Below are 15,600 nucleotides of genomic sequence, written 5' to 3'. Positions count from 1 at the left end.
GAACAGGAATCTGAGGTTACAGCGGGCACGGGCTCAGCGAAAATTGGACAACTGTAAAATACTCAAACGAGCCCAGTAAGGATTTTATATGTTGTGCTACTGCAACATGATTGGCTGGTTGGATAATTGCATGAATATGCAGGTCTATAGGTGCAGGTGTGTGTATATATATATATATATATATAGTATCATAACAGTGGAGCCTGACCCACCCAGAGCTCTGCGTCACCGTTCTTTATGGGTTTTGTGTCAGTCACGCATGAGTCAGGCAGAGTGAAATGAGGATCAGCTCTCTCTCTTCTGCCCTTCCCTCTTCCCTCACACACAACTGCAGGCTGCATGTGCGATTAATATGCAATGTTTCGACATTCAGCATACAGAGATATAGCGTGCTTCTGCAAGCTCTTTTCAAGTCAGGAGCTTGAATAAAATATGTATGTCCAAAGCCTCATTTGAGAGAAGGAAATGGAGACAAAGAGTGGCCAGCCTTTGATGATGAGTCATTGACGCTGTGTGTGAGAGAGAGAGAGAGAGATGGAAATCAACTGAATGACTCACTGTAACTCACCCAGCCAATCCGGCTTTACCGGATGCATTATATATGTCAGAGACAGGTGGTCAGTGGACACACTGGTAGAGACAGACATAGATGCATATTACAATAAATATTGTTAGAGCAAAATTATCAACTCTTGCTCATTAATACTGAGTCTCATAGGATGATCGTTCCAAAAGCATACACGTATGAGACTGGATACTCCCTGTATTTGGAGTGCAAACTATAGTGCCTCATTTGCCTAAACAGAAGCCATTATTTGATATAAAATGCGCAGTAGTGAACATGAATAACAGTGTATACGATGGTGGCTACTGTGTGATAGGACAACTTGGAGAAATGGTGTTATGGGAAAATAATCAAAGACGTGCTGTGATGCAGGATGATGTGAAGCAGAGTTACCGTTCCTACCCCAAACTTGATTCATTTCCAATAAAGCAAGCATGTCCTGAAGTGTTTTATTCCTCTTATTCCACAGCAGTGTCAACAATTCTTTTAAAAATGAATGAATATCTCATACTTTAATCTGTATAATTCGATTCAATTCAGTTTTATTTGCATAGCACTTTTAACAATGAACATTGTCCCAAAGCAGCTTTACAGAAATATATATGAATTCAGGATATAAATTTTATTGTATGAATTTCACTCTCATGGGCAACTCAGAGTGGTAAGGAAAAACTCCATGAGATGATATGAGGATGAAACCTTGAGAGGAACCAGACTCAAAAGGGAACTCGTCCTCATCTGAGTGACACTGTATAGTACGATTATAAATATTTACGATTATATTTAAATCCCTTCTACAAATGTGCTAACACTCTATGATCAAATAGTGCAATTGTGTAACCAGGAAAAGTCTGTTTTGTAGAACTTCTCCACTGTTCACTGATGGAGACTTGAGTACAAAACTGTTTGTGGCAGTTGCAGTCCTAAAGCTATCATAGCAATTGTTGTCCTGGCCATCATAGCATAACTGTTCATATGAATTGAGGTCCAAAGCCATCTTTATGGTTTTTAAGTGGTACCATCCACAGTAATCTCAATGATCTTTAGTGCATAAGACAAGTTCCTTCCTGTTATCTTTTGTCATACCAACTATAAACAGTAATTCCCTCACTAGCCTCTCCTTTTTCTCACTCTCTTGAAAATAATAAGGCAAAAATCTCAGCTTGTCCTGTTACAGAGAAACCCAAAAAAGACATCCCTGTTTCGGAAAACTCACTGCTACACTGGAGACTCCTTCCATAAATGATACATAAATGTCTCCTGACATAAAATTTCATCATATCAATGTTTGTACCTTTTCCTTTGTTACATAACACACACACAAAAGTCCCTTTGTAATTAGCCTGTGATTATGCGCAGAGTCCACCATATAAGTCCCTGTAAATGAGCTGTTACTATAGAAACAAGAACGTACAAAAACTACTAGCATTACTGTCACAGCTCAAGTCAGACTATAAAATGACTCAACACCTTCTGACCAATCAGATTCGAGAAAGAATCATTGCTAGTGTTAGTTTTACTAGCTAAAACTGAGCACGTTTCATTGCACCTCAGCTCTGTGCTCTGCATTTAGTCCTGGAGACATAATCAATCCATTTATTGTTATGATTACCATAAGTTTAATATTTGCCTACACTGAAGCATTTGTGTACCCATGATTACCATTAGGAGGCATTAGGTGGTAAACATCAGCCTCTTTTTGGGTTCACGTTTGAATTACCAATCATCGTTGGAATATGATTCTAAAAATGTATGACAAATGTCAATATTTCAACCAATATTGAGTCATACACAAGAAGAAGACCTTCTTATGAAGACCAAACCTTATTATGTTTGATCAACCAGGGACCACTTTAATTATAAAATAAATTCCACAGACACCCTCCTCATTACAAATCCAACTATTTAAATATTAAGCTTATTTTCAAATGTGTACAGTAATATTCAGGATATTTATTGGAGCCATGGAGCGTGTAATTCCTGACCTTTTCACTGACAGAACACATTAGAGTCAAACTGACATTATTTATAGGCTGCTTGTTTTTGAGTTGGATTAAACCTCACTCAAAGTGTCAAACAGACGAACCTAATAATAAATATAATGACTGTTAACATTGGGTTATGATTGCCACCACTGTAACTACATTTTAAAAAATCAAGGCTATGTTTCTTTCTTTCTTTTAAGAACCACTGCTGTAAAGAGATCAATGCAATGTCATGGCCATCATACTATTAGCTTCTTGGTGGGTTAAGAACGAAAGTCTTATACTCTTGAAAACGATTCCCAATCATCGGCTTCTTTATCACTCAATAGATTGTAGTTATCAAAGCACTGAATGTATGGCATGTTTTGTTTTGTTTGTTTTTTTTCAATTGTCTAGTAGAAATAAGCCAACTGAACTTGTTATACTAGACATTCAAAGTAACAGGGATGACTGAACATCTATATGGATACATACAGGTTCCATGATTTTCTTTAAAAGGACTTTCAAGGTCTTATTTAAGGCTTTTGTGACAGATGCACCTGCGTGAATGACTCCCATCCATTCAATGGCTTTCAGTTAGGTCAATAAAGTCCAAGGCTGGGATTCCTTCCTCACCCTCTGACTCATCTTTACAGCCTTAATGGGAAACAGTTTTGTGGTTTCAAAGAACACTGGAGGCATCAGTAGGGTGTGTCCTTATGAGTCACTAACAGTGCTAATGGTGGAGACAGATATAGAGAGAAGGGGAGAGAGAGGTTGTTTTTTTATCATCATAGTTATTATTATTCAATCATAATGACCACAAATTGTATCGTATTTCTGAATGGAGTTATTGTCACAAAAAGCTTGGTTTTGAGGGCAAGGTTTACTTCTTCCTTCTTGGTGCTTTATGACATTTACGACTTGAATGTAGTTCCGATCAAAATTATTCCACCCCCATTGCAAATCAGGTTTATTGTCAAAATTTACAGACTTTCAGCTGTTTGCAATGAACTAATCAAACAAAAGCAACTGCAATAGTTCAACACAACGAATGCTTTGGTTTCCCCAAATTCAACTGAAAATGCAACTTATAATGACTTCTCCAGTTTCAAAATTATTCAACCCCTTCATGGCAATCATCTTTAGTACTTAGTAGAGCACCCTTTCGCCGTTATGGCCTGCTGCAAACAAGACACCAGCTTCTGGCAGCGTTCCTGAGGAATCTTAGCACATTCCTCATGAGCAATGTGTGCTGCAACCGCCTTCTTCTATGGGGTTCAAGTCAGGTGACTGTGATGGCCCTGTAGAATCTTCCAGGACTTCTTCTGAAACCAAACCTTGGTGGGCATTTCATCTATTTTCTACCCTTAGCCAGTTCAGGTATTTTATGTGTTCCAGCTCAAGCACATCTGGTGCAACTAATGAAGCCCTTGAGTAGAAGCATCAGGTGTGCTTGAGACAACACCTGTTTTGCTTATTTGTGCTGTTGTGAGGGATTCTCTTCAGGGGGTTGAATAATTTTGAAACTGGAGAAATCATTATAAGTTGCATTTTCAGTTGAATTTGGGGAAACCACTTGAAGCATTCGTTGTGTTGAACTATTTCAATTGCTTTTGTTTGATTTGTTCATTTGCAAACAGCTGAAAGTCTGTAAATTTAGACAATAAACCTGATTTGCAGTGGGGGTTGAATAGTTTGATTACAAAACTTCATTGTGAGTTTCATTTTTGGTCATTTGTTAACGACTGTATAGACGCTCGACATGTAACCCAGGGTTTTTCTCATGTTTCTGTTGTCACGCGAAGGCTGTTTTCGCTAATGATTTCGACATCGACCTCTAAAAGGCATCGTGGCTACAGCAAAGAGTGTTGCGTAAGGGCTTATCTAATATGATCTGTCAGAGAGGCTTCGAGGTCATAAGCTCACCGGCAGTGTAAAAGACAAACTATTGTAGACACCTGCCTGTGTTGGTTGTGACCTCATATGCTCCACACCAGGAGCTTGTGTGTGTGTGTGTGTGTGTGTGTGTGTGTGTGTGTGTGTGTGTGTGTGTGTGTGTGTGTGTGTGTGTGTGTGTGTGAAAAACTGTGAGTAGATTTCTTTAACATAGGTGTCAATGTTTGATTAACCCACAGATTCCTCATGTTTGTCTTAATCTCACTGAGTCTCTGGACAAATTATGACACGCATGACATTCAGCATGTCTCAGAAATTCCCTACCATGGAAGCAAAAGACTGTTTTACAAGGAAGAAATCTGATGTGACATCTGAGAACGAAGATGAAATCAGAAAGGAAAGAAAAAAAATCTGGATATTTAGGTTAAAGCGTAAACAACATTCGAAAAATTGCGAGAGGACGAAAAGGTGACAACGACCTGTGAAAAGATTACCTCAGCTCAAGAGAATCTAAACTGACCGACTGCTCGTCTCAAAGGCTCCGAACTCACAGAAGATTGTGGTTTTTCAGCATGTGTTATGAGTTATGGAAAAACTATTTAACTTTCATTTACTTAGACTTAAAAGATCGGTGTGCATGTTTATTTGATCAGTATTGTGCTGATGCGCCGATTTCACTGATAATGAACCAGAGTCTTCATCTCACTAAAGTCCTTTTACACAAGTACAGTCGTTTCTCTTCTCCTTGGTTTTTTTTTCTGCTCTGCTCCTGCTTTAATATCGCTGTAAAAACAAGGTGACCCATGTATGCGTAGCCATAAAACGGCTGTAGCTGTAATTCCTGCTTTCCAAGTGTTTTACAGCTTCTTACAGTCCACACACACCACACTGCAGCCTGGAGAAACCTGGCCTTTCTGCAAGCACAAGGATTTTCTTGGACGTTGAAGGTTACTAAAGATTGATTTCGCACAATGTTCACGGTTATGATCGAACTCCCTCATTCAGAGCAATCATATAGATGACCACGGTGTGTCATAGCATGAAGTCAGCAGGTTTGTAGCTGAGATTAGATATAATTGAAGTGAATTAGTCATGCTGAGCTACACTTGGCTTGTGTAGACCTGCAGTGTTCATTTATGCATACCTGTGTTGCTAAAACATCTGTATAGCAAACGGGCAATTATAGGGCACCATTCAATATGGAGAAGTGAAAGGAAGAAAATATTAGTTTTGTTATATTAATATTTAAAAGATGCATAATACTTTATTATAATATTGGGTGCATTGTAGTACTAACCCCATTCCATTCAAGAGTGCATAAAACAAAAACTGATATTTTTCCTATCAGTTTTGAGAGTATAAATTTTGGCCAAATAAAATAATGTTGCATTTTCAGAAATTTCTTTAATTCTAATCAAATGTAGCTGATTTTCCTGTACATACACCATTAGCTTAATTCTTTGCAATGTCAAGGGTTTTGTTCCAACATTAATACACATATGTTCTTAGCAGAGTGTTATGATTAAGTACGGAATAAAACTCGATAAAGCATGCTGTTATATAGGAAAATAATCCACCATGGGGTGGTGGGATACGGCCCAACATGACACAGAGTTGTTGTTACCACCACAAAAGAATTCTTTTCAAATAACAGTACATCTGAAGTGCTTTATTCCTCTTAAACCACTGCAGTTTTCCAATAACTACAATTATTCTTTATTAAAGAATGACTTACCATGCTTTTTAACAGTTTATAGTTACATTTAATATTGTGTAACGTCCAGAAAACAGAAAGCACAGAGTGCTCTATCCTGAGGACTTTCCCAATGGTGGAAAACATCCTCACTGGTACAAAGCACTGACACTGGAGACTCCTTTCAAAAATCATTAAATAAACATGTCCTTACAGAAAATTTCACTGTATCAACGTTTTTCTTTGTTCAATAACGACAGCTTTTGTTTTTTATAAGTTTATTATTAGGTTTAGATTATGTAGATCATCTGCCATGCAAGTAACTATGAATGAGTTGTTCCTATAGAAACAATAATGCATTAGATAGAACAATTGCTTTAATATGAAACTATGATTTGAATTACAGCCAGCACTACGGCCATAGAAAATTAATACTGACCGATCGGTTTTAACAGTGCTTGTGGTATAATATATTATAATCAGTCACTTTGACTTACTACTAGACATTTCAATGATCTAGAGCATTCATAAACGTTTTTTAAGTTTTTAAGATGCTAAAGAGTTTTCATTCAAATGTGTGTGAGTATGCGTTTACATCTAGAGGTTCTCACGGATCTGTCCTCAGGGACCCGCACCTGAATAGATACAACAACAGAGTTAAATCTGACTACAAACATAAAGTCTGTGCCTTGCAATGAGAAATGTATCCATGAATCTACTGGCTTTATTGTGACAGCCCTATGGTTTCACTCCTAGCTAAGAACAGGGCACTAATTGGGAAAATCCCACAGGATTTGCCCAACATTGTGAAACACGTTCCAACTTCGTACGACCACACATGCAGCCAAGTTTGCTTTCTGCGGTTCCCTTCAAACACCAAGGAAACATTTCCACTCCATTAGTCCTTGATGGACAGACACTCAAGAAAGTTGTCCAATGCATTCAGTACATGCCTGCATTTAGTAGTGTCAAGAGGTTTGCTTCTACTGGGACATCTTGGAGCGTGCAAAGCAACATTCAGGCTTGCTAGCTCCAAACATGGGCCGTCAGGAATAAATAGAACGGCCTAATCACGTTGGTAGCGGAGTTGAAGTGGCCGTGTCACAGCGATGGATGGAGGGAAGGGAGTCTTGTTTTGGAAAATGTAGAGTGGTTGCCATGGAGCCTTTATTTAATCCCATGGTAATTAGCCAAGCCTATTGATTGCACAACATTGTTTCCCCCGCCACAGGCTATGTGGTGGCCTCGTCAGCCAGAACACGACACTATTTATGTTTATGCACTCTGTGATTCCCATCTATAGACGGGTCGCTCGGTCAACACAGGATGAGTGATAAAAGAGCCTTTTGTGGTCTAATATCATTCAAGATTTTCACATGGATGAGGCCAAAGACGGTGATCCCACAAGCCACCCGTGCTGCAAGAGTAATAATAACTCTCTGCTTGGGAAACATTTAGACCGAGATCCTCATTTGAAATGCACAGGCCACCTATTTATACTTTCAGGAATTTCGCAAGCGGCCATGCAGAGGACACGGGGATTTAGTGGGTGTTCTACACAACCCTCTCTCATGTACAAGAGACAGACAGAGAGAGAGAGAGAGAGAGAGAAAGAGAAAGAGAGGACTGCTGCTTTAAGTACAGCATACCAATCAGAAAAAAAAAAACAAGTATTTGTGTGATGCAATACAACCATTTACACAGAAACGCTGCACCGAACATAAAATTTCTTAATCAAACTCCTCACATATGTGACATTTTGATGGACTTTGCTCTTTGCAGTACAGATAGAGTTAAATACTAGGTGCCATAGTGAAAAAAAACAGCATAGTTAAAAGGATTTGTTTTAAGGAAGTGATGTGTAAATCAGTACTGCTTTCATTCGTGCCTTTGTTTACCACAGGTTGTTGTGAGAAGCCGTTTGAACAGTTGTGCAATTGGCCCATTTGCCCAGAGCAAATAGCAGCCTTCTGAGAAGGGGGTGAGGGAGCATGTAGATGCATAGAACCACCACTTTTTTCCACTGATGTCACAGGATTTAATCTCCTTCACTTGCACAATTTACTTTCATTTGAAAGCCTGGTTGTGCAACGTAGAGGTTACTAAAGACCAATATTTAGCTCCGTTTATGGTCCGGCCCCTTCCTTCAGAGCGATTCTATACCGTAAAGTCACAGCTTAAAGGTCCCTACATTTGTAGCAGAGTTTGTATATAATATGGAGATGACTGGTTGTGCCGAGCAGCTAGCTTTTTGGCTTGTGTAGACCTGCAATATTTATTTACACATACCTGTGTTGTTAGAACACAGCCAAAGTACAATTGTAGGGCAGCATACAATAGAAATAAATCGAAGGAGACAAAAGAATAGTTTTGTTATAAGTCACTAATAAAAGGAAGCATCTCTGATTTTGTCATATTTGGTGTATTACGGTACATGGCAGCTTGGTGGAAGTTCAAAGAGTACATTCCCAGGAACTGTATTTATTCCATCAGTGTTGAGAAATTAATGCAAAATTTGACACAACTCAGAATCAACAGAGCTTTTTGAGAAATTTCTTATATAACATTCAAATGTAGCTGATTGTCCTGTTCATGCAGTAGTATCTTAATTTTTTAACATTGTTGCGATGCTGTGGAATTCGTTCCAATATTTATAGATGCATGTTCTTAACATAGTGTAAACTGTTGCTGTCTTTTAATGGTTATAACATTCTAACGGATTCTATGTTACCATTCCTATAGTAATAGCCTATTATAACTGGGACTTTTATAACTGTTCTGTAAGAAGACATTTATTTAACATTTATGTGAGGAGTCTCCAGTGATTTCCACCATGGTACAGTAAAGTCTCTCGGGACAGAGGACTTTGTGCTTTCTGTTTTCTCAGTAACATGTCAATTTGCATTTATAGTCTTATTAACTTAAAGAGGAAGAAAAGAGAGGCTGGTGAGTGGAGTACTGTTTATACTGTACTGCAGCTGCTATAATTACGAACTGAATTACTAATACTAACTTGTTGCATGGACATTTCTCAACATTAAATGTAACTAAATGGATAAAAAAAGTATAATGCATCATTTTTCATTGTTTCTGTTTCCTCTTATATGTGGTATACTGTAAGAGGAATAGAACACTATGATATGTGCTGTTAAAGGAAGATAATCAATGATGGAGTGGAAACACTGACTCATTTCATGTCGGGCCATGCCATCGTTGATTATTTTCCTATAACAGGGCACTCCGTCATGTTTTATTTTGTACATATCTCAGTCTGTACAGTTCTCCATTCATTATCTGATATCATGATTATTGTTTCAGTAAATAACAGCATTTCTTTCCACTTATTTAGTGAAGAATGGTGTCGCCTGGCTTCATTTCTTTAATGTTTCATAAATCATGCAATAAAACAGTTCATGGAGGTACACTCTTCAGACCTTGTGTGTGTATAAACTCTACCTGTGTATATAGGTAGAGTATAATTGCAAGGCATGATCACCTGTGCTGGCACAAAGACAGGAGGATAGTCTGGAGACCAGAAGGACAAAGGAAACAGCTGTCAAAGGAAGCAAATGCAAACGCAACCCTTTCCACACGGCAGTCATTACTGAGAACAAACATTAGGCTTTAGTGCTAAAGCGACCGACACTGCATCCTTGTCAATATGTCTGAGGGCAAGCACATTCACATATAGGTGGGTGCCACACACTGATATCAGAGGCCTGGGGGATGTGACTTGCTTGCTCATGATAAGGAAGAGCATCCGATTGTGAAAGTACTGGGAATCCCGTGTTTACTGACTGTCCAGCAGTTCCACTGAGCAGTGGTCACCTGATTCGTTAACCAGTAAATAGACTCCAAATGGGGGCATTGATAACTTATCTGGCACATGCTGAAAGTTTCCTGAAATAAAGGAAGGTGGAAATATATTGATTTACTGTACATTATAGAGTGCTTAACATATCATCATGACATATAATCCCTTTTAAGTCCTTTTCAGTTCCAGATTGTAACACTACAGAATTTGGACCAGTTCAAGGGGGGGTGGACCAATAATCATGCCACAAAGACATTGAGATCACATTTTTCCCCATTCTGAATTTTGCTGTGAGGATTAGAGTAATGGAGTTCCTGACGTGCATCTGCATTGTTTTATGCATTGTGATTTTGTTAGTGGATTGGCTGATTGGATAATTGCATGAATGTGCCGGTTGCTAATAAAGCGGATGATGAGTGTATGGCACTTTGTATAGCACTTGTGCTTTATAAATAAAATGTACTTACTTACTATTTAACTTCAGATTGTTAATTTGTTGACATATTAAGCTGAAAACACTAAGTATTATTACTTCTTACAAGCTGCACTGTAAATTTACCAATAAGGTACAATGTATTTGTATTTAATGAGATTGTAGATTGTAATTCAATCTACCTTTTGGTATTTGTTTAAATTCTTGTCATTTTTCAGGCCTTTTACTTGTCTTTTACTTGGCTTTTTATATCCATTGTATAATCATTATCACTGTCATTTTATGTCAATATTATATAATAATAATAAAAAATAAAAAATAAAAAAATAAAGAATCCACAGAGCCATGCAATGATTTTCGAACTCCTGAAGTCCCCATTAAAAGTTCTATGCATGAAACAGCAATGACACCTACATGTATTACCCAATGTGGACATTTCAAATTTAATCTGACATTCTACCCTTTAAGCTCTTAGCAATGTTGGATTATGTTTATGCTTTAAGATCTTTTACTCATACACCAACCGCAAGCTTATTAATGTCTTGTCTGTAATAAAATGAAATAATGCTCTGGCTTATTGTTGAGGCAAAATGAAGAGAGCTATTCATTTAGGAAGGAAATTCCAGTAAACAGATTTTCTTTCTGAGTCACGCCACCATTCTGCCTTTGTCTTGTAACCAACACATAGCTAAAAGTTCCCATCAAACAGAGCAGCCTTTCAACTGCTGCAAATTTAAAATGTAAAAATGTTCTGTGCCTGTAGTCTGTGGGTGAACAAGAATGTTTTCTTTTAATGAGTGTGTAAGTCTGAAAGAAAATGTATATCATTCACGTTTATGTTTGATGGCATCACAAGCACATCTTCAATGGAAATAAAGCTGTGGGCAGGTAGTAAAGCTTTCAGGTTTAATGACTTTAGACGAAAGGTGTTTCCTCTTGTGCCTAATTATCTTTTCATTTTCACGGCAGTGAGTAATTGTTTGGGATTTTTTTTGTGTGTGTGAGAGTTGCGTGTGGGTGAATAACAGTGATTAGAGAGCACTGGTGTTCCCACTGAAATTACATAGCAACCAACCAAGTGTTGCATCCAAAGATGTGGCCAGTACATTATGAACTTTTATTAACTTTTCTTGAATTACAGTACTGTGATCTGCTAATTTTTTTGTGCTTGTTATTGTTTCTATGGAGTAATGCAATAGCTGAATTTTGGAGGAAGCCCACACCTCCACCGTCTTCTTAATTAACTTCCTAGTTTTACTGAAATGTCCATTTTGCTACTAAGGCTTATGAAGCGTGCATGCTTATGAAGCTCATTAAAACTAAAATGTTTTGGGTTCTACTTAATTGACATTTTATGTATTTATACTTGTGCTCATTCATTGTTATAGGATAGACTGTGAGATTTAAAATGCAAAAAGTTATTGCAGTATAAATACCTATATGTTCCATTTTGGTGGACTGAGTAATATGTTCACTAACTACTTATATTTATGTTAATTTGTTTACCATGGTTAAATATAGCTAGGTTATGTAAAACAACTGAAATGGTGTATGGTAACTATGTGGAAAACACTGCAAAATCATTAAGCTAATATTACATTATGAGAAAGAGGAAATCAGGAATCATCCAGAGTTTCCTGAAGTTTAATTTAAGTGTATTTTTTTAAGAAAAGCAATTTCATAGTAGACCTTCATAAAGGTTAGGTAATTATCAGGATATCCAAATTTGATATACGTATGCACATGCAGGAAAACCATGATTATGATGTTTCAATGCTGTCGTTGTTGTTGTTTTCAGCATTCTATCATGCTTTGCTGGCTGCATGATAAAATGCTAAAAAATAGATAAATAGATAAATAGATAAATAAATAAATAAATAAATAAATAAATAAATAAATAAATAAATAAATGGTGTTTGGAGAAGGCTTGGTCATATCCCTAATAATATAAAATCCCTTCTTTCAACCATCTGTAATAGACAATCAACAGTGTAGCTTATTAATTAGACTTTCAGCATTTCCTTGACTGAGGTCTGCATGTGGCAGGGGCATAACGCAATGCTATTTTCTAGGGCTCCAAATGTCCGTGTTTTTATCTGTAATCGGTTTTAAATCCAAAGTTGGCATGGCCATTTTTTAAATGTTATTTATTTATTTATTTATTTATTTTGAATAAATATTAACCCTACACCCCCAGAAATTCTGGGGGGAAACCCCAGATGTAGAAATGTCAGCACTGTTAGCATGGGGTGTGAATTCTGTCTCTGACAGTTCCTCAACCTAAGCTTCATCATTCAAGTTCATAACCAGTCTTAACTAGAGATTTTTTTTTTTTAATCGCATTCATGCAGTTATTATTTTTGCGCATACCCACTTGTGATATTTTCTACTGAATTTAGTTGGTTCTCTTTCCCAAAATAAAATATAAATAAACTAGTAGCCTAATTTTAATTGCCACAAGCCTGGGCTAGGAAGTTACTAAGGAAATTAGGCTGTTAATAGCATGTTCATGTTAACGAATGTGGTGTGTGTTTGTCCTGCAAGCTTTATATCTGATCACTCACTCACTTCCCACCCTCTTGCACGACTTTTTATGTTGTATCTTGTAGTCTCAACCAGATGCCATGTTGAACTTTACTGCAAGCTTCATAAAAACATAAAAGTCCAACTGTTATTTGTATCTGTTTACAACACACTATCTGATATCTGAATACTGTATTTGTATTTGGTTACATCACTACCATGTGGATACAATTTTGTCATTCGACTTCAGCCAAACCTCTGGAGGCTTCTCAAGTAATAGCCACGGAAACAGTGATGTAGATAAGCAACAGGTAGTACACTTCAAGACTTACGGAAGGAAAGAATTGCTTCTAAGTGCATGTTTGGCCAAGAGAGGATGTAAAGGGACATCTGGTGGCACCAGCGCTAAAGGAGATGAGAGGAGTGTTGAGGAGTCTGATGAAGAACATGCAGCTTTGCTCCAGTGTTCTCCTGTCCATAATCTGAGTGTTTGTTTGGGTGAATCAGGATGTAAAGGAACATCTGGAGGGAATCAGTCTGGTTTGCTGCAGACCTCCTCAATCTCTTAAGACCCTTTTGTGAGCATGAGTTGAAACAGGAAACTAATTTTTTTTTTTTTTTAAGGCAGGGATAGACTATGAGCCATCACACTGATAATAATGTACAATAGAGACAGCCTGCTCTTTTTTGCCCCAACTTCAGTACTGCACTGTGAAATCTCAAGAACACAGCTCTCAATGCAACAAGCTAACACTAAATCCTATAAACCTTCTCTTTATACCACCTAGCTATGATCCAAAGGTGCGTTCTTATTGAGGAAGACAAGCATGGTGGTCCTTTATTCTTCCTTCATTCTTTTATCATGAGTATTGCAGAAGCTGGTTTTGTATCTTACTTCTCTCTCACCAAGAAAGTGTGAGAAAAACAGCAGGAGATTTTCTCTTCTCCTCATCCAGCTCCGGCTGTTTCCAGTTACCTTCCAACCGGAGAAAATATTTACTCCTGAAAACCGAGAGGATAATTTTCCTTCCTTGACTTTATTCCAGTGGAGTCATCTGGCTTGTGTTAAGAGCTCTTGTGTGAGGTGGGAATAGTATGAGTGAGAAGAGAAGGCTGGAGGAATGTCTCCTAAATCAGCTCTGAAATCCAGAGCGACCCATCAAACAGCACACAAGCTGCTTGTCTGTTTTAGTTACAGTCCTGCTGTGTGCAAGGAAACTGAACATGTGTATAATAATAGTGAGTCTTTTGAGTTCATGCAAGGTGTTAAAGTGCTTGCCTAGCACTGCTGTCCTGAGGCTGACAACAGACCTGCGAAAGCTGCCCGCTGGATTGTACGTCAGTAGACATTAGCTCTGTTCTGCTTTTCCACTCTTGAGACATCTATAGAACTTCAGTGTCCATTAGAGGTGTAATATAATGCTGCTATGTGAATCTGTTTAGTGCTCCAAATATCCGGACATGTTTCTGGATTTGGATTTAAACCCAAAGTGCTTGTGGTCTAAACTGGAAGGTTTTTTTTTTAGTAGTTGTGTTATTAAATATGAACCTTACTACTATGTCCATGGAAATACTGAAAAACACTGGGGGGAAAAAACCTAGCACTGTCAGCATTGTGTGGGAATTCTTGCTCTGACAGTTCCTCAACCTCAGTTACGTCACTCCAGTCCATAACTGACCTCATCTAGATATATGTTAGGGACTCTTTGACTTTTTTTGTTTGTACATGCCCATCATATTTTCTAACAAATTGAGTTTATTCTGTTTCCCAAAATATAAAAAGTCATTTAAGCCACCTCATCCTTGAACAGGCAGTTAAAAAGGAAGAATGAATGAACGCGGTTAAGGCATGTAAGTGGATTTATTACTTGCTTGTTCCGTGAGTTTCATATCTGACCACTGACCAGCGTGCATGATACCGTCACAGAAAGTCTGATAACTAGTTCACATTCTCAGTTTCACATTTTCTCCTAACTGTGGGAAAAATGGCTGGCTATTCAAGCATGTTGCAATCACAAAGGGTATTTACATAATAGGTTTGTTTTGGGTGTCAGCAAAACCAGCCTAAATGCTATCTCAGTGCTTTTGTGTTTATGGTCAACATGAACTGTGAGGTATAAGAAAACACAAGGTCAATGTAAGCCTATGTTCTTTAAGTACAACCTGGAGTTTTGTTTGACAGCATCACGACTTAGTTGAGCAGAGCTCAGCAGTGTGCTCTCGACTGCTCAACAGTGGGTACATCAACATGCCAAGGGCTTTGGGTGGTGGGAATGACAGATCACGCAGCGACCCATTATTATAATCCATTACTATTAATAATGTATGTTTCCTCCTCTGTTAATTACTACCGCCTACACACAAGCACAACAGCTTCCGTTCAGAGCTCACCTCGGCCATTGTGCCTTAAATGCAAACCAGCATGTTTATGTGCAACAAATAACACCGAGAGATCGGCACATGTTTCAGTTCCAGCTGAGTATTTGAAGCTCAGCAATGTGAGAAGCTCTAATTTAGTTTCATTTTAGAAAGAAAAAAATGTTTTGTTATTTGCAAATTCCCACTAACTTGCTAGCTCTCTCCAATCACATGACATCTGTGACATCAGTGATTTTCTGCATCATAACCACAGATTGCACTTACATTCCAGCAACTGTTAATAATACACTCAGGAAAAATTGTGATGTGTGTGGATCCCCAGACTCTGTT

The sequence above is a fragment of the Ictalurus punctatus genome, chromosome 12 (assembly GCF_001660625.3).
Source record: "Ictalurus punctatus breed USDA103 chromosome 12, Coco_2.0, whole genome shotgun sequence".
Classification (NCBI taxonomy): Eukaryota; Metazoa; Chordata; class Actinopteri; order Siluriformes; family Ictaluridae; genus Ictalurus; species Ictalurus punctatus.
This window is presented reverse-complemented; position numbering follows the sequence as displayed.